Raw genomic sequence first — 19,900 nt, forward strand, 5'->3', positions numbered from 1 at the left:
TTGTCTGATAAGTGATTCAACATCGGTACTTGCCTAGATTTTCCGAAATCGAGAAAAAAACTGCTTTCGGCGGCGTGCACAATTTTCTCAGAAGAGAGTCGAAAAGCTATTTTGACATGATGCGTCATCTGTCGGGCAGCGAGGCAAGCGCGCCAAAGGCCGGGATGGAGCTTGTCTCACTGATCGACAGATGACGCATCATGTCAAAATAGCTTTTCGACTCTCTTCTGCGAAAATTGTGCACGCCGCAGAGAGAAGTTTTTCCTCGATTTCGGAAAATATAGGCAAGTGCCGATCTTGAATCACTTATCAGATAACGTAGACTATACTTTGCTACTCTGTGAACGTTATTTCAGCTGGAATGGGGTAGTAGATTTTGGATAGGAATTTTTGAAATCCCAGCCCCCAAATATTCAAGACCCTGTATATATATATATGGCACTGAAAAAAATTATGAGGCCACTTAAAGTAGCTTAAGATGCGAAGGGATAGCTATACTTCTCATCTGTACGTATTAATGCGAAGACCTTGCTGGCGGCGTTCTTTATAAAATCCGGCGTCAACGTTGTGAACGAGCATGGCTCTGTCAGAAAAAAAAAAAAAAAATGTTCTACAAGGCAATAACCTCACACAACCTCATCAAATCGCATAGAATCTCATACAGTGCACATTAATATCATAAAGTATCTCCCGTGATTTATGATAATGTACAAGTAACTATGAGATCTTATGCGATTATATGCGACATATATGTGATTTGTTGTGTGATTTGAGAGATTGTGTGAGAAAATGTGAGGTTATTGCCCCGTGCAATTTTTCCACTTGGGTGGCATGACACGGCCGGGCACTGATTGACCGTAGAGTTGTTCTACGTCATGTTACTACGTGACGTGTCAGTTTTGGCAACATACGTATACTGAAAGAGCAAACGTTTTTCGAGGCAATAACCTCCCACAGTCTCATACAAATACCATAGTACCTCATACAGCGCCATCATTATCATAAAATATCTTCGATAATTTATTGTATTATGTGACATTCTATGCGACCTTATGCGATTTTATCCGATTTGTATGTGAGTTTTTATGCTTTATTTGAGTGTGTGAGAAAATATAAGGTTATTCCCTCACAGAACCTTTTTCACTAGGGTATGGCGCGATGACATTTATGGCTCCCGTTTACTTGCTCCCTTTGCGTATCCTCGTTCGTGGTTCATTCAGTTCACTATACTCGCCTAATTAGCGATTCTTATTTGTTCCCTTATTTTATCACACGAACGCTCATTAACATAGTCTAAGATACCATTTGTTTGTGACAGACCGTCCGACATATAGTACAAATATTCCCCTTTAGCCTAGCCGTAGAAACACACCTGTGTGGCCTAAATAGAGGCAGGGTGTAATTGTGAATTTCGAGGGCCCTGCAGGAGTCTGGATTCCGATTTCAGCATCCCATTTCAACGGCAAAGCCGGAGTTAGTAGCACCTTCCAACTCACGGTCTCGTGACGTCACACAAACCGACCACCAATCAGTGACCGCGGCCATGTCACCTACCAAATTTCACCTGCCAGAGCCATGTCCAGGATCTTTCGCTCACAATACCAACAGCGATGCATTTTCCGGAGAACGGAGCCTTTTACGATATCGCTATAATAAGTAATTAGGGATTGATCGAGTTGCGAATTGCATGTACAGTGTTTCCCACTCTTATTGCGAACAATGTTCAGAGCGCCAATGCCTTCGATTCGCCCTTGGTTAACATTCTGCGCATGCGTACTGGCTCCACAATATTCCCTTGTCTCCCTAACCAATCCGCTTGTCCTAAAGCTCGCTCTCAACGCTGTTACACCATTGGCTTTAAAACGATGCTCAAGTGTCCCCCAAAGTTTAGTCGATTGTGCCTTTTTTTTTTTTTCATCTATGTAGTGACCCTAAGGAAAGCGACAAACGAGGATTTGAGCGGAATAGAAATGGGTAGAGAGAACAAACAACAATGCCTGCGTCATGGCTGGAAAGAGTCTGGTGTTTAATTTATTCGACTTTTGCTCGGACAGTAGAGAAAACTTAAATTTAATTGGGTTTTTTGGCTTGGTTTATAGCATATTACTTTTCAAATGTGATTGTAATGTAGTGCAACGTGGTATGGTTAGATTTTGTGGGTTGTAATTGGCAATGTAATTAATTACGTCTTCGGAGTATTTTTAAAAGCTAGTTAATAATGTATTTAAACTTCGTTTGAAAAGCAATTTTGGCCATGTGTATGCATGTATAGAAAACTACAAGGCTACCAAAGCTATAAAATTTAGCGTTGGCATTACTCTGTATGGTAAGTGTAAAACTTTAAGACAGATCACTTCGTCGGTAGCGCTACAGCAGGAACTTTGTCTGAGATATACATGCGGCTATATTCTGGAAACCATAGGAACTGGTGCACTCGGGAACGGAGCCAGATTTACATCTCTGGGGGTATTTTCAGCATTATACAAACACTCAGACCTCGAGGAAAGAAAACATCCTGGCGTCATGAAGAGCAAGCAGTGTGGCCGAAAAATGAACTTACGTTGCGGTACCGATGAAACTAGAAAAAAAGAACAAACGTGAACCGTTTTTAAACAAAACGAAAGAAAAGAGCCTTAATTTTACAACCGAACTGAGACAACTGAACTTTACGTCATTTCTTATTCGTACCCAGTTTGAGGAAGGATTCAAATACATATGTTAGGAAGGAAACAAAATTGTCCCGCCCCCAAGTCATGCTCGATGAAAAATAGGCTCGATATTAGAAGGCTGAGAACTTTTTGACACGCGCAGAAGTAAGTTGAGACTGAGCGAAACTGAAAGGTACCCCCCCCCCTCTCCCTATTTTAATTATATACAGGGTGATTTTTAAAACCATTCACAAACTTGTATTTCAAAAACGACGAGACAAAAAGTCCGTGTCGTCGGTGCAGGTTAGTTTTACAGCAAGACGGACATGAAGTATATACTATACTGTTTAATGATTAAAGGTTCAAATTTTAATCACAGTTAACTAATTGCCAGTCGCTAATTAAAGCCTGGAATTAGTGTAGCGCTATTTTACTCGATATAAGCTATCAAGCGATAAATGGCGATGCTGTAGCAAGTTCAATTTTTTCATTCCGACTAACTAGTTAACAGTATTAATGCAATTAGTTCAGGCCACTCTTGCTGGACGTATAATCAATCCAACGATATATGACGATACTGTCGTAAAGCTCAATTTTTCATCACAACTAACTAATTCACGGTACCTAATTAAAACCTGACATTAGCCTAGTGCAAATGCTTTCTACAAAAGCAATCTAAAAATATATGACTTGAAGTATGGTCTAGTTTAATCACAATTGACTAATTAATTACGACACATAATAAGTGAAGCTGTAAGTCATGTGGTCATGCATCAGTTCATCATAGCACACTACATTACGCGAGACGTCGCTGACAAGTTCCAGTTTGACCTTGACGAGCATGAATCAAGGTAATTCATTCCAGATTGACCTTGACGAGTTTGAATGTCATCCGTTGTAGAGTTCGTAGGTCATCTGGAGGTACCGAAGCTGCTCCAGGTTTCTAGCTCGAGTTGAAGTGCTAAGAAAGTAAACTGAGCCGGATCAGGGAGGAATTAGGAGCTCGAAAATAAAGGTTATACAGAGTCGGCGAGGGCAAAATTTAACCCACCAGAACTCTTCTATACGAACGTAGCAACAATCCGTGATAAAATAAAATGCTCGGAATTGTTTATGAGTGCAAGGCCGGGTTAGATCAGAAGTCAATTAATGCAGGGGCAGATGAAAGAAAGTTAACGGTCTTAAAATTCCGCAACTTGCACAAGGTTATGCTAGGGCGGAATTGAAAAGCTTGCATATGATATAACTGTTACTTTTCTCTTCGGAGTGAACAAATGGACATCTCCCTTTTGTAGAGGAATTGACTGGCCCTTGATACCGAAGAAAGAAAATACGAAGATATGCCATGCAGAACAACAATTGCGGTATTGCAGAAAAGGCTCTTACGGTATGATGTCGCTGTGGTAGCTTGAAAACACAAAAAAAAAAGTGGGCATTAATTGATACCGAAGGATGCAAACACGTAAGTGTCATGCAGAGCAAGCACGGAAGTGCTACGGAAAAGGCTCTTACGATATGTTGATCCCGTTGTAGCTTGAAGGCAAACGAAAAAAAAAAAGTGCGATCCGGTGAAGAAAACATTGCTGGCAGTCTATAGCTACGGATAAGTAATAGTAATAAAAGCACTTTATTTTAAAGCAGAAATCAACCACTCAAAATGAAGTTCGCTTGCCACACCAGGCGGAGCTGGTTCTCTACGTAAGATATGAGGGAGGGGGGTAGAAAGGTGATAACTTATGGTGTGTACGCTAGAGCTTCATTTACGTGGACTCGTGGCAAAGCTTTTTATTGTGCTGGAAGGTTTTCCTTGGCTATGGCTGTGAAGAGGCTGCGGTGATCAGCGTAGAAGTTTGTCGTGGTTTCAGCTTGCGGCACCTGCAGTGAGGACTGCACGGCGCGTCCCTCTCCTTGAGCTCCATGCTGCAGCAATTGCCTGGCGCGCTGCGCGCTCCTCTTTATATATTCAATCACAATGTGATGCCAATTATCGCGTCACACCAAACCATATACCCAAGTCATAGGTCATCGCTTTGACTTTTGACCTTGACCTTTGTTACCAAAGGGTCGACACCATAGCGACACCACGATCGAGTGTTTCGTTGTTTGACGTCTGGCTCACTTAGAGGAGACCTCTCCGAGCACAGGAGAGCTAGGTATACCTCTCGAAGCTATCGCTTAAAGAGGTACTTCGTTTTAAAAATTCACTGACACCTGAACGTCGACACCGAAGGAAGGAAACACAGAGGCGCCATGCAGAACAAGCACAGCCGTGCTGCGGAAAAGGCTCTTACGGTATGTTGATGCTGTTGCAGGGGAAGAAAAAGGTACCTCGGTATAACATTTTACAATGACACCTGAACATTATTGCACAGTTAGATCCTAATCATTGTACTTTGGAACTAAATGTGTAGCAAAGCAAAATTGAAACTTTTTGTTCGTTATAGCGGAAGTCCAGAACGGGTGCACAAAACACACGAGTTACTGCGCCTATCCTGTGATTCCCATATCATTGCCTAGTGGTGCGCTTTTATTGAAATCATGCTTAGCTAACTATTAAAGCCGTCATCTGGCTGTGTTTAAGAAAATTAGCCTAATGTGATTTGGTACGAAATAACTCGTATTAATTCGTTTATTTGGGAACTGGTAAATTTGCCGAGAGTCAAAACCTGCATCAGCTGTTAGCAGAAAAAAAAAGTAGACGCAAAGCTTAGTACGCCGATGCAAAGAAAAACTAAGCATCGCAGAACATTATACCAAGGGGGAAGGGGATCATTACATTAGCATTCTCCAGAACGGCATAGCAGAGCAAATTAGGAGAGAGGTGAAATGTTCAGGTATCTTTAAGGCATGCAGATGCAAGTTGGTATCAAACTCGAGGGTTTAGAACTTTTGAATGCATTAACTGCTCCAGGTCAGTGCGCAAGACCAAGGCTCAGAAACCTTCAACGCATGCACGAGCAGGTTGATGCGATATTCAGTGGCTCGGAGCTTCGCAACGGCAGCTACCCAGTTTAGGATAAAGCGAAATTTGTACCAGCAGGACTTCCCAATGCATGCAAAGGCAGGTTAAATGGTATCCAAGCAGATTGCTCAATGTATGGGCAGGTTATAGTGCTGCATTTAAAGGCTCACAAAGAGTCGAACCATGCTCCCTTGTGCTACAAGCTCAACCACAGCAGAGCTAGCGGCCATTCATCTTTCCGCCGGCATCCTCGATGCCATTCTAGCAGTGCGAACGGCAGACATCTTCACAGATTCGGATGCTGCCCTCCAGCTCCTACAGAACCCATGGTGCGCCGCCTACTGATTGTCCACTTGTCTTCCTGGGGTTGTCGGCACTGGGTGGTATAGGTTCCTGGCCATGCTGGTGTTCCGGAGAATGAAGCTGCCAATGCCCTCACGAGGGCAGCTCATGCCCTGCTGATGTGACTTTCCTGGACGTGGCCAGGAGTATAATTCGACAGCAATCTCCTGCTCGAGCACCCAGACCACAGAATGGCAAGAGGCATTTCACCCCCCCCCCCTCCCCTCACCCCCATATCTTTGTTCTCCAGGGAGGTCACCAAGCAGGACAGATCCCTCCTCGTTCGCCCCACTTTGAGAGGTTCATGGACAGGGGCACGCCTTCGCAGAAAAAGGTCTGGCGCCCTCTGCGGAATGCTCCTACTGCGGTCAACGAGAGGGATCCATTGACCCCCCTCTGTGAGTGTGCCTCATTTGCTGTCCAACGAACTATCCCGAAGGCGGTTTATTAGCAACAAGGCTTCCCCTTTCGAAGCGGGGGAGCTAGATCTCTGCCCTACCGGCCCAAAGACCTGGGCCCTCCTGCAGTTCCTTTAAGACACCCCCCTGGATGTTGGTTGGTTGGGGACTTTGGGATATTAACTGGGGGGGGGGGGGGGGGGGCGGACACGGGCTATGCCGGCCTAATGTCGCGGCGGCACTCTTGGTGTCCGAGGGATGGGGAAGTGGGACGTGGGGAAGGGTGGAGGGGGAGATCGTCTTAATCGGGTGAGGGCCCGACTGCGGCTGCGCGCGACTCTATCCTATCTATTTACTCCCCCGTCCTCCTCTCCACGTTTCTCCCCAGTGTCGGCATGCCGGTAGTGACGACGCGTTAATAATCTTCAGGCAAGGGCCATGCATTTTCCTTCCTCTCTTCGTACAACCTTATGCACACGCACACACAGCCCATACAGCTGCTTGTGTTGAGAAAGTTCACCCTAAACTGCTCCTAGTGGCTAGATATTGCTACATTTAGGTAAAAACCTAACTCGCTTGGGGTCAGGTTACGATTAAGTTCTAAAGGTCAAAATTTTAGAGCGTAGCTCTACTGCTACCATTCCTTAAGGGCAAATGACGCCGGGATTTGACCTCTAACGAAGGAATGTAGTCGCTACTCACGTGCGCCATCGCCTCGGCAGGGGGGTTTTCCAGGCCCGTCGCCATGTGTTGAAAATATCAATGTTCAACACAACCAGCTACTGCAAACAGGATGGTGACCTTCAAATTTAACCCGGGCCAGCCCAAAATTTGGCCTCTGCCGGTTTGGACCAAATTCGATCTCCAGCCTAATTCGCTTATGGCGAACACGATGGTGAACCCCAAATTTAATTAACCCTGGCCAACCCGAATTTGTCGTGGGCCGCACCCAAAATTTGACTTCGGCCGATTTGAAGCAAAATGATTGTCGAGCCTAATTCGGCTTGGCCGATTCAGACCAAAATCGATGTCCAGCCTTATTCGGCTATGGCGAATCCAGTAGTGACCTTCAAATTCGACCTGGGCCACCCCGAATCTTGGCTCTGGCCAAGCCTTAAATTTGATATCTACCGACTTCCACAAAAATCGATGTCCCACCTAATTCGCGATCGCAACCTTCAAACTTGGCCTGGGCAACGCCCAAATGCGACCTCAGTCGATTTTCGCCATAATAGATGCCCAGCGTAATACGGCTATGACGAGCATGGTGGTGACCTCCAAATTTGGCCAAAAGTCGGCCCGGGCAACCCCCAAAATATGACTTCGGCTGATTTGAACCAAAATTGATATCCAGGCTATTGCGAACACGATCGTGACCTCGAAATTTACCCCAGATCACCGACAAATTTGGCCCGGGCCTCCCCCAGTATTGGAGCTCGGTCGATTTGGTCCAATATCAATGTCCAGCCTAATTCGAATACAGCAATTATGATTGCGACCTCCAAAATTGGCCTGGGCCACCAAAAAAATTGACCTGAGCCGATTTGGATCATGATGTCTAGCCTAATTTCAATGTGGCGAACCTGACGGCAACATCCAAATTTCACCTCGGTTGGTTGGTTCATAGGAAGGGAAAGGCGCAGTATCTGTCACACTTGCTCTGTGGACACCTGAACCGCGCCGTAAGGGAAGGGATGAAGGTGGGAGTGAAAGTGGATAGAGAGAAAGGGGAGCCGTAGTGGAGGGCTACGGAGTAATTTCGACCACCTGGGTATCTTTAACGTGCGCTGACATCGCACAGCACACGACGCCACTTCGTTTCGCCTCCATCGAAACGCAGCCGCCGTGGTCGGGTTCGAACCCGGGAACTCCGGCACAGTAGTCGGGCGTCTTACCACTGCACCACCCCGGCGGGGCGAACCAGAATTTCACCTCGGCCGATTTGATTTAAAATCGTATTACACCGTGTGCGAAAACCGTCACTAATAAAATAAATTTATGCAACCATGCAACCCGCGCATCTTTACGCATTGCTTTTCGATCTTCGGTATTCAGGTTCGGCAGCATCAAACCACTACTGATTTTTGAATCCACGAATAGTCATGTTACGGCGGTATTCAAAGGTTCCATATTCCTCAGGGCATGCAGGAGTCACTTACGTCCGACACATCCGCTCATCGAATTAAGTTGGGGCATACAGAGGGACTGGGAGGTATTGTTGCACACATGGAGGAAGGAAAGAACTTAGGAGAGGCCATGACGTCACTTTTTGACGTCATTGCCGCGCCGCGACCGGACGCGGCAATCTCTCTTTTCCTCCTTTACCCTACGCATTTTCTATCTCCGCGACGCTCACGTACTTCGGGCCCTTAGCAACGCTGTTGCTAGTGGCTGAGGTTTCATAGCAACAGCGATGCCGTTGCTAATGGCCTGACTTGGCTGACCCTAAATTTTGACGTCACTTCCGCCACACTTTCTCCAATGCATTGGGAATGGCAAGGGCCTCTCCTAAGTTGTTTCCTTCCTCCATGGTTGCACATATATGCTGTCATTTTGTTCGTGCGCTGTCGGGTCGGACGCACTGACGCTCTGAAGAGAGCGGCCACGCGCTCGCGTGTTCACGTTAAATGTGGACGACTTTGTACAGCGGGTTAGTTCTTGCGTGCTCCTATGGTGAGAGGGCAAGATGAAATAACATTGATACCGAACATAAAACCGGTCTCAAATTGCAGTATTAGCGGACAACCTTTGTAATGTGCCGGCCACTTAAGCTTCATATAATGGGCGCGGTCATGAGCTGGCAGCATTTGTCGATCTGTCGCCCGATAAACCAGATGGGCAAAGCCTGAACACTCGTTTCCATATCAAAGGAACCATCTCATAAGTGTGACCTGAGCTGAACAGATCAAAGACAGAGCACACCTCTGGAAAGTGATTCTCGCAGACGCTAATGTTATCTTTCAGACGCTGCGTCATAAGGAAGCCGAGTTGGTGACTGTTTATTTGTCAGGATTTTATACTCAATAAATATGCGTTTAATTAACCGATTATGAATCACCGCGAGGCGTTCGATAAGAAAAAAAAAGAATTTTTTTCAATATTAGTGAAATGAAAACTAATGCGAAGTCATACAGCCGATATAAAAAGTATTGAACATCTCAGTAACGTATGTCGGCCTAACTCTTACATACTCGGTGACCCTCGAAAACAATCAACGCCTGTGAGTAATAGTGCTGCAGTGTTAAGCCTTATATATTTCGTGAAGGGCTCAAACGATTGCAACGCCGATTGAGGTCGCGCAACTTTTGTCTAGCAATGATAGTTTTTCGTCCTCTAGGCCACACCTTCAAACATGAGTATGACGATGACAAAGTCGGCGTTGTCCACCTCGTGAAAAAGCTGTCTATCTAACTGGTGGTTTCGGAGGTGATCCTCCGAATTTCTGGAGCCCCCAGCTATCTGCTACAGTGGACAGGTAGCGAAGCAGAGAGAGAAAACTCTTTCTGTTTGCCATTAAGCAAGAGAAGAATAAAAATGCGATGGGAAATAGAGGGAGGATGCGAAGAGACGACTGGTCTACAGCAGCTTTGGAAGCTATGGTGAGGTTATATACGCGACAGCGAGAGCAGCAGCAGCGGAGAGTCGAAGCTACCAAATGCTTCTTTAATATGCTCCTCATTAGTATTTACGTAAGCAAAATCTGAAAGAAGCATTCTTTAACTATGCGCCTGCATTGATCTAAGTGATGGCGATTCATTTTTTCCAGAACTCGTTGTGTCATGGCATCATTCGCTGTGTCATTTTGCTGAATCATGCTTAGTAATTTTCATGTTTGCTTAGTAAGTCCCTTTTCATTTCAAGGTTCTTTCCATGACAGCCTCCACTCTCTCCTCTTCTAAGACTACAGATGGCAAGGAAGAACGCTTCCTCCCACCTTCCTCATGCTACTGGCAGGCGGAAAATTGACACTTCACTTGACGCTGAATATTCTTTAAGTGGGGCTTCCATTGACAACGCATTATTAACGACCTTTTCGAATATTTAGGGGAAACCTCTAAGGTGGAGTAGATTCGTAGTAAGGCAGTAATTACTCACTGACATCCACCAAATATCCGACCAACACGATTCCCACTTTCAAGTTATTTCGCTCTCGCCCTACCATCTGCTGTGCTGACCGTCCTGGTTAGCTCAGTTGGTAGAGCGACTGCCCCGGAAAGGCGGTGGTCCCGGGTTCGATCCGTCAGGACGAGTTTTCCTTAACTGCGAAGTTTCTAAGAAAGCTGTATAGATTCCCTTTGTAGCCGTAAGGCTGCGCTTCGGTGGATGCCAATGAGTAATTACTCCCTTGCTGAACTGGTAAGGGCTGGATGTATTAAACTCGTTACACTGGTATCCTTCTGAACCCAAGCCAGGCTCGAAGGAGTCATTTCAGAGGAACCGATGCGAACGCTGCCGGTTATGGAAGAAGCAAGCATGCATAAAAGGCGTATCTTACTAGTGTCCGGATCTGTAAAGCAAGAATAGAGCATGAAGGACCGAGGCATTTTGACTGGAGAAAAAGACAAAAATTTTACGAGAAAGGTTTAATGCCTTCAAGTAAGCTGACCTTAAAAGACTAACAAGTTGCATAGAAAAAACTTAGGGCGGCACTAATTAAGCATATTGAAGTGTCATAACACGGCTTGTTATTTTATTATTTTTTCAAACTTTTCGTTCCAGTTTGTATGTATTACTTGTGTATCATTCCATGCTATTATCTCCTGCGAGATTGGTAGTATCGTTAAATGAATAAACAAATAAATAATACGATAAAGTTCCATTGCTAAGGCTATGGCGCGATAGCGTTTCGCACTCACGGATGACATTTTCTCCTTTGTAATTGTTAATTTAGCTTCTTTTGTTTTTCAATTTTATTATTTCATTTTCATGTACGGACACTTAGCTTCAGCAAATACAGTGAAACTTCACTCGAACGAACTTAAGGGACCTCAGGAAAATATTTGTTAAAATGAAAGTTCGCTGAATTGAAATAAGCGTTTGAAAGGTTGATTCCACTAGCTTCGAGAAACATCGGATGTACAATTCGTATCTCAACCCATTTGTCACTGCGCTCATTTCCAAACAAAGAATGCTGTAACCTCTTGCAGCCCTTACGAAATTAGACCTGTAGTGTTCAACTAAATCGCTCTGTGCAAGCTACCGTGAACCGTGTCCAGTACAATGGTCTGCTGGGAAGCAAAGGCCTTCATTTTCTCCAAGCAGATTATGGTTAACCAACATGCAAACGTACACCCTTCTTGTAGTTAAGAGCCTAGTAGAGCTGATGCTCTCGCTATGGCTGGCTATGACTGTCGAGCCAATTCAGTTTAAAGCTAAATTACGGCCACCTTTCTGCACACTTTAATGAAAAGTGGTTCTTAACGTAAAAATATGCCCCAAAAGTGCGAGTTGTATTTGTTGAAGTGCTAAATATAACGTCAGAGACACAGAATGACGTCGCGAAAAATGTTCGTAGAACTGAAATGAGCAATAACTAATTTCGTTAAAATGAAGGGCGTTTGCATAGTATTCAATGGAGCTTTGGTGGGGGGATTTAATAAAGTTCGTACAACTGAATACTTCGTTTAAGGGGCGTTCGTTTAAGTGATATTTTACTGTATTGGGTTTCCATTCTGAGCAGTCTGACATCATTGAGCTCATTTTTCGTTTTTTAAATAATTTAAATTATTGAACTGATCAAGTACGTGCTCTAAATCTTCCTAAATAGCACAATCAAGCATTGGCTTTTCATTATGAACATTTTGACACCTTTGAACTCCATTTTCAATTTTTTATTTCTTTAATTCATCAATTAAATGCAATGATTTGATTAACTTGTCATCGCTTATCACACAAATCATCAATTACTAGGATTGACACATCTCAATATTTTACGCATCCCCCGATTATTTGACACGCGGGGCCGACTACCACACCTGCAGCTTTTCGATTTAGTGAGCTGCATACCTAAGCTATCGCCAAAGATTCCTTTTGGAGCGTATAGTTGCGCACTTGGGGGATCTGAAGCAGACATTTGAATGTATACACCGCATGTCGTAGAAGGCGTGGTAGCTGCACCTCTCTATTTCTTGCCTTGTGCTCTTTGTTTGTCCATGCCTGGTGCCGCGAAAACGCGGCTCTATCATTTTCTTTGTTGCGTCAAATGCGCCGAGATTAGCCTTGAAGGATTGGAGGCAAGCACAGCTGCTTCCGTATTATTCCAGACTTTTCCAGTACCCCTTAGCTCTCGATGTTTCTGCACCGACTTTAAATTGACCACTGCCTAACGCAACGGACATTCTCTGTTCTACGACCAGCGAGCGCGTTTGATGCTGTCGCTGCCGCCGGTTCGCTTTTTTTTTTTTTTTTTTTTCGGGCGCAAGTGAGAGTCAATAGAGAGTTCATTTGAGCGCAACTCCAGTCGCCTCATTTGTCGCCTATAACCACTGCGTGACAATATTGTCTCCGAGTGATGTTTCCGATGATGAGAGCTGAACACAATTTTTCGCGTTATCGAGAAATATCCGCGGCCACAGCGCAAGCACGCACAACTTACGCATTCCGTGAAACATGTGTAGGGGCGCTGATTTACATGAAATGAGAGAGACAGCTATTAGAAAACGAACACAACTATAGCTAATGCAGTTATACTTGGCTAAAAAAAGCAGCAATTTATTATTTTTACTTTTTATTGTATTGCCGGAAACACTTCTAGTTTATGACACACATATAACTGAAAACCATCTGTATGTGCTGCAAGATCACTTGTTCTTGCGGTTGTTCAGCACGACAAATACCAGGGTTTTTCAAGAACGAAGGTCTCAAAATTCGCATGCGTAACCTTGATTCCATAAACATATTTTTCAGCCTAGCCGTCATGCTCGTCTAAATATTTGTTATGCTATACCTCAAGGCATTGATGCCGGCATAGATTGAATTTATGCTGATGAAGCCCCAGAAGGCACTTCGTGACGGTTTGCTAACCTTCTGTATATCGCTTGTGAATCGCCTATTTTTCAGTGGTTTCTTCAGAGGCTGAGGAGGAGGAAACCACTGGTTGCAAGGCCGACGTCCGAGCTATGCGGAAGTTGGCCCAGCCCATATTCTCGATAGAATTTGTCCCAAGTTCCGCTTTCGGTGGGTTAAAGGCGCGCGCGGTTACCCGCTTTCCCTCTGCTGAGCCTAGAGGCCCAGAAAATTCATTAGGTCTGTCGACCTAAGCTCAACTAAACTGCGCTTTGAACACATAAGAAAACTGAATATTTATACCAACAGAGACAAAACGTACGAAACCTTAAAGTCTACAGTCCGCTACAACAGCTCCGTCAATAAATGCACAAATCTTAATCTAACGCGGCGGAAACAAGCATACAGCGCACGGATTATTTATATGCACTGTTCAAGACTGGCATAGATGAAACACGAGACGGGGAATACGCCGGGATGCGTGTACAGCAATATAACAAAGTTTAGCGCAAAGCTGAGATAATAGTTCTCTCATGATGGTGAGATAGTAAGACGGCGGCTGCCGCATAGGTTGGGTGGTTGGAGAAGATTCGGCGGGCTAAGGGCCGCGGTCGGTCTGTTCCAAAAGATCAATAAAGCTTATTGCTACTATTTCTGCATATGAGACACCCTATAGACGGTATCTAAGCAAAGCGCTCTGCCACGACAGAGCAAAACCTGCCTTTAGGAGTGAAAGCAACAAGGGTTAAACCGAAAACAGGAGATGTGTGTGAAGCCTCGACTTTAAAATGACTTGCTTTTGCGCTTGCTTACATGAAACGACTGTGTGTGACGTTAGCAGTGACGTATGTGTCGAGTGGTTTAACAATATGAGCTCGCATGGTGAGCCGGGTGAATTCAGCCTTCTTTGAAATAAATAGCGAACCTGGTTCTAACGGATGTTGTCGGCGGCTGGGGGATGCGATGCACCGCGCCACGCCGCGTGAACAGCAGCGAGCGATAAGACAGTGACGGTATATACATCTACCCCGGCAAACTGCGCCAAACTAGTGCTTTCACACGTTGTACATAGGTTTACATAGGTTTCAATTTTTTAGAACTCTTCGCCGGGCTGCAGTGAGCGCCCATCAAGGCTATAGGCATGCCTGCTTATTGCTCCTGAGGGCCTGCAGGAACATGCGCGAATGAATGGGCAGTCCTACCGTATCTTCCGAGTTTTAGGAGGCGGCTTGTGATCGAAATTCAGTTTGTTTTCTGCGAGCGGCATCTCGCAGCCACCCTATTGGAAATAACTGGAATCATTTACTGCTGTTCTTTAAGGAAACCAAGAAGCACGCCATCGTAGTCTCAAAAGGAAGATGAAGCTGTTAGGAAATTATTACGAGGGGCTTAGTGTGTTGAGGTCGTCTATATAGACAGTACCGACCCGGCACAACTGTGATTTACAATCAATTAGAAACATCGAAGAAGCCGTGGGGTGGTATAGGCGATTAACAAGCGATAGCAGGCTGTCATGACTTCGCTTCAGTCTTGAAGATTTCTGACAACGATGCCTTCGCGTACAGACGGCCGTTTTAGCATAAGCATGGTGACTAAGTTGAAAATCAATGTACGACATTACGTACTACTCGGTATCATTACACCGTCCAGCGGACTAAAGTTTCTTAATGCAAGCTCACAGTTTTATACTGAAGCAATCTATAATTTCTTTCCGATGAGCAACCAGAATGTTTGCGGATTAGGGATGTATCACAAATTCTGAACACATAAAAAGAAAGGTCGCTTAATTAGCAGTGCGGTGTGCCGGAGCATGGAATACGAGTTCGCACATTTGCCCTGCTCCCAACGCCAATGAAGACGAGAGTGGCGCCCATCTGAAACTCGCGCTCCCCTCTTTGTGCGGAATTAACTCACATTTGCAAAGCGTTCGGCGAATATACACCCTTGTCCTTGACATTGACCATTTAAAACACCAGGAAATACTCATTGTAACTAGGGAAGCCTCAATATCTGACCGCTGTCAATAAATTTGCGCTATGTTGAATAGTTTGGTTTGGTTTGTGGGGTTTAACGTCCAAAGCGACTCAGGCTATGAGAGACGCTGTAGTGCAAGACTCCGGAAATTTCGACCACCTAGAGTTCTTTAACGTGCACTGACATCGCACAGCACACGGGCGCCTTGCTTTTCGCCTCCACCGAAAAGTGTTGAATAGTACAAACAGACATGGCTTACCATTTCCTGGATGCATAAATTGTGGCATGAGCAGCGATATTTGGTACAAAGAAACAAGAAAAGGTTGATACATTGTCACCGACAAACAGGCATAAGTTTATATATATATATATATATATATATATATATATATATATATATATATATATATATATATATATATATATATATATATATATATATATATATATATATATATATATATATATATATATATATATATATAAGACAATTTTCTGTGACTTATCAAGCAGGCAACACCAAAAAGTGGAACACAGCAAAGCATCTCTCAGCAGTTAAAAAAAAATGAATATAAAAATCAATCGACCAAGCCGCTGCGTCTTAGCGGTGACTGCGCTTGACTGCTGATGTCAAGAACGTGGTGGCCGCTTTATGGTGGAAGCGGAAGGCAAGGTGCCCATGTGCTGTGCGATGTCAGTGCACACCAATTTTAGATTTCGATGAGTTCCGAGCGGTAGAATGATTTTAAATTCCACTTAAAGGGTGCGAAATATCTTGTCGCTAGCATTTGAAACAATGGCGCAGTTAACGATTAAAACCGCGACGGCTATCAGGCTTCACAGCACTGCACAGCGAAGGGGGGGGGGGGGGGGGCATGATGACGTCATTGTCATTGACGGTACCTGCATATACACACTTGATTTGAAGAAATAAAAGCAAGGCTGCCGAAAACAAAGCCCAAAAATGTTGATTAGCACCGGCAGAAAAAGCGCAACAGTGCGTGGGTGAAGGCAACGAACATCAGGAATATCACCGTCAGTGACGTCATCACCAAGCTTCTCCGCAAAATTTCAGTGTGTGAGGAGAAGCTAGAGGTTTAATTGATGATTACGCCATCAGTTTGAATGTTAGCGCAAAAACACTTTGCATGCATTATCTACAGCCTATGTAGATTTGAATTCTTAAATATCACGAACTTCGAAAAGTGATGCAGCTGTTTTTTAAGGCACTCCAGGCGCCTTTCACTACAACATCCCCCATATAGCCTGAGTCATTTTGGGGCACCAAACCCTATAATACTAAACTAAACTTACCTAAAAGTAAATCGCAACAGCAGAGATTCTTACCAACTCATTGTGAAATGCTGCGAGACAGCTTGTCGTTGAAAAACTACAAGAAGCTTTGTTATTTCCAGGTAGAACGGGTCTAAACGGCGGAAATGCCGACCAGCGTTTTTAGCTTCGTATGAATATTTCGTTTTATTCGCTAGCGAATACAAAGCTGTGAAAATTCTTTTTCAACATAATATTTTGCATGCAATTATATACTTACTGAAGATACACTTAGTACATACGGCGAAACAGGTGGTGAGTATACATAATATTAAAATGCTAACGCAAACACGGTAACCGCTAAGGTACGTGTGGCGTGGCTTTCTACGTAAAACGTTTAAGGTGACAGGAAATATCGACTCGCTAATATTGACCTTGTGCGGAAATATGTTGAATGCAGTAGACATGACTTACGCCCCGTTGTGGATATGCCGGACGCTGATTTGGACAAAAGCAAGTAACACAGTTATTCTCGGTATTAGCAAACAAGAAACTCGGAAAACAGGAACACGACGAAGCAAGTTGTCTCGTTACAAAAATATGATCACATATTTTTTATAACCCTGGAAAGCTTAGCTTTTTTTTACACGTTACAGGATCCGCGTAAGAGCAATTACCATATGCAGGCGGGACTGCATATGGTAATTGGCACTGCATACGGTAGTTGACTACGTAAAACAAAACGGACAAGGGGCGAAGACCCATGCCGACGAACGCAAGTCTCCTTATCGAAACGTTGGATAGAGAACTGAGGCTCTCTCTTGATTCTTGTTCGTTTTATTTCGACTCATAAGAGAATACATTTTCGTTTGTAGTCTGCCTTATGCCGCCGTCCTGCAAGAATACTTAATTTTTTTGTCGTATAATTTGAGACCTGCTCTGTCGCTGTAGCGGACTTAATTTGCTCTCGTTATTTTGAGCTCAAATCCAGAGGCGAAACGCGACACGAATTGAAAATCGCCGCCATTATATTTTTGTTTACAGATATCAAAAAGAAAATCTGCTGAATCGTTCCCTGCCGTCCTGACATCAGGATCAGTAAATTTTAAAAGAGCACCTGAATAGGAACACAGTCAAATGTAATGTAATTTAGAAATTTAGAATTGCCTTTCCGTGGGGCGAAATGAGACACTGCATGGGGCAAAATGATACGCCCTTTCAAAATCAACGTATTACTCATTCTTTCAATCAATGCACACAAAGTCTAGGCCATGGACGTCTAGCCAATTACACTAGAGAGCAAGAAATCGACAGTATACCTCTAGAGGAATAAATAAAATCATTACAGTTAATTTGGTCCTTCCAGAACATATCAGCGTAGGGTTTTGCTTGATATATGTAAATTCTGGACAAAAATCCAGTGGAGATGCTCTTAAGGTTACCTACGGGTTATAATGTGAAGACTTTGTAAAGTGCTGCGTCATGCTACGCTACATAATGAATATGACTGCGAGTATAACTGTGAGCCATGACTATACGTAGTGTGTGCATACTTTCGCCTTGGAGTACGGTATACTTTGTAAAGTCCTGGGTCATGTTGCATGGAAATATGACTACGTTTCATTATACGTGATTATGACAATTAGTCATGACTATGCATAATGGTTGCACACAGCTTGCATTGAGTTGCTTCGCAAGTGTTGATCGAGTCATGCCACGTCACAGTATGATACTCACTAGCCGTGCTATGAGTCGTGTATTATATGGCCAAATGACGGTACATTTTATCATTAATTAATGTACTTATAATCTTACATGCGCTATAACATCGCATGCAAGTATAGCGGCGTCATTTGAAATTCGTATTAACTGAATATGTGCGTTAATCTAGGACGTTAGGATGATAGAACTGAAGCGTTTAAAAAAAATGTGGCATGTATAATTTTGGCTTTTATCGCAGTGCTTTCTCGTACACCGGAGCGGCTCACTTCGAAATGATTATCTCTGCTTCGAAAATATAACCTGGCGAACCTTGAGCCTAACCATAGTGGCCATTTGCCAGGTCACACTGCTCAAATGTCAAGCTGGTAATGCTACTCACTTCAAGTACCGGGCGCTCAGTAACAAAGTAACAAGTACACGACACGGGAAAAGACGCGACGTCTTTCCCCGTGTCGTATACTCCCCACCCCATCTCTCACATAACCAAATTTCAAAATTTTCACATAACAAAAATAGAGCAACATTTTTTCAACAGCTCTGCTTGGTCAAAAGCAATTACAGCATCATAACTTACTGAAAATACTTTTAAAAAAATGTGCCCGCCCAACAGTAGAAAACACGTTAAACATAAGCAACCATGCGATTATAACTAGTTTAGTTTGCACAGTCATGAGTATTCGCACACCAGTTCAGTTCAGTCGTTCAGTCGTGTCCGACTCTTCGTTACCCTATGGACCATGTTACGCCACACTTTCCGGTCTCTCACTATCTTCCTAAAATAACATATAACTTCATCTGCAGCGCCTCGAGGATGCGATCTAACCATCGCGTTCGCTTCATGGATCATTGCCTTGTCGTGGCGGAGGGGCTTGCGAAACTCGATGAAGTCGTGAGCTCTGCTGTGTAGGGCCACCCAAGATAGACAGGTCACGGCAGAGAGTTATGACAAAATGTGACTGGGATTATTCGCACATAATCCGAGTCAAAAAGTGGGAATAGACTTTATACTTACACTCGGTATACATGCTTTGGGCTGATAATGAGCGAAAAAAGGCGAGATTCTGAATGTTACTGAGCAGGCAGACACGAAAAAGTGCACGTACGGCGAATTAGGTTACCTCACTAAGGCGGCACTTTGGACTAGTCGATGCCATGCAGAGAAGAGATACAGCGCAGGGGGGGGGGGGGGGGGGGGGGGGGGGGCGGGACAAAACAATGATAAAACGATAGTGACATGCACAATTCGTGCGTCTCATTGTGTCATGAAGCTGTCGCGTTGTATCTCTTCGCCCGGTACACCAATTGAAAAAGCCAGACAGGAGCGTTTTTTCTTTGTCCTAACACACATTCTTGAAGGGTCGAATCTGTGTCGGTATGTTCACTCCAAGGAAAAATGCATTAAAATTGGAGTAAATAAGTGCGCTGTGTAGTCCTTAAGGCAAACGGTTAGCCCATGCAGACGCTTTGTGATTACTTCCCTTTATGATTAAGTCGGATGCAACTCAAGAATGCAGTGGCCCTCAAGAGGGCTTTCCAGTTATTGGCATCTAGCGGTTGTCTTGAGGTCAAGGGTAATT

At 44.1% G+C, this 19,900-nt stretch overlaps 1 long non-coding RNA gene across 1 annotated transcript; it reads right to left on the reverse strand.

The window, feature by feature from the left end:
- Positions 1-2,559: 2,559 nt before the first annotated feature.
- LOC146176283 (uncharacterized) lies at positions 2,560-17,190 on the reverse strand. The gene is made up of 4 exons (XR_014701173.1): positions 17,076-17,190; positions 4,161-4,181; positions 4,035-4,055; positions 2,560-2,578 (listed from the first exon to the last, which is right to left on the reverse strand). It is a non-coding gene; the product is annotated as an uncharacterized LOC146176283 (long non-coding RNA).
- Between the last annotated feature and the right edge of the window lie 2,710 nt (positions 17,191-19,900).

This window comes from Amblyomma maculatum, chromosome 10, assembly GCF_055883805.1.
Source record: "Amblyomma maculatum isolate TAMU_Amacu chromosome 10, ASM5588380v1, whole genome shotgun sequence".
Lineage (NCBI taxonomy): Eukaryota > Metazoa > Arthropoda > Arachnida > Ixodida > Ixodidae > Amblyomma > Amblyomma maculatum.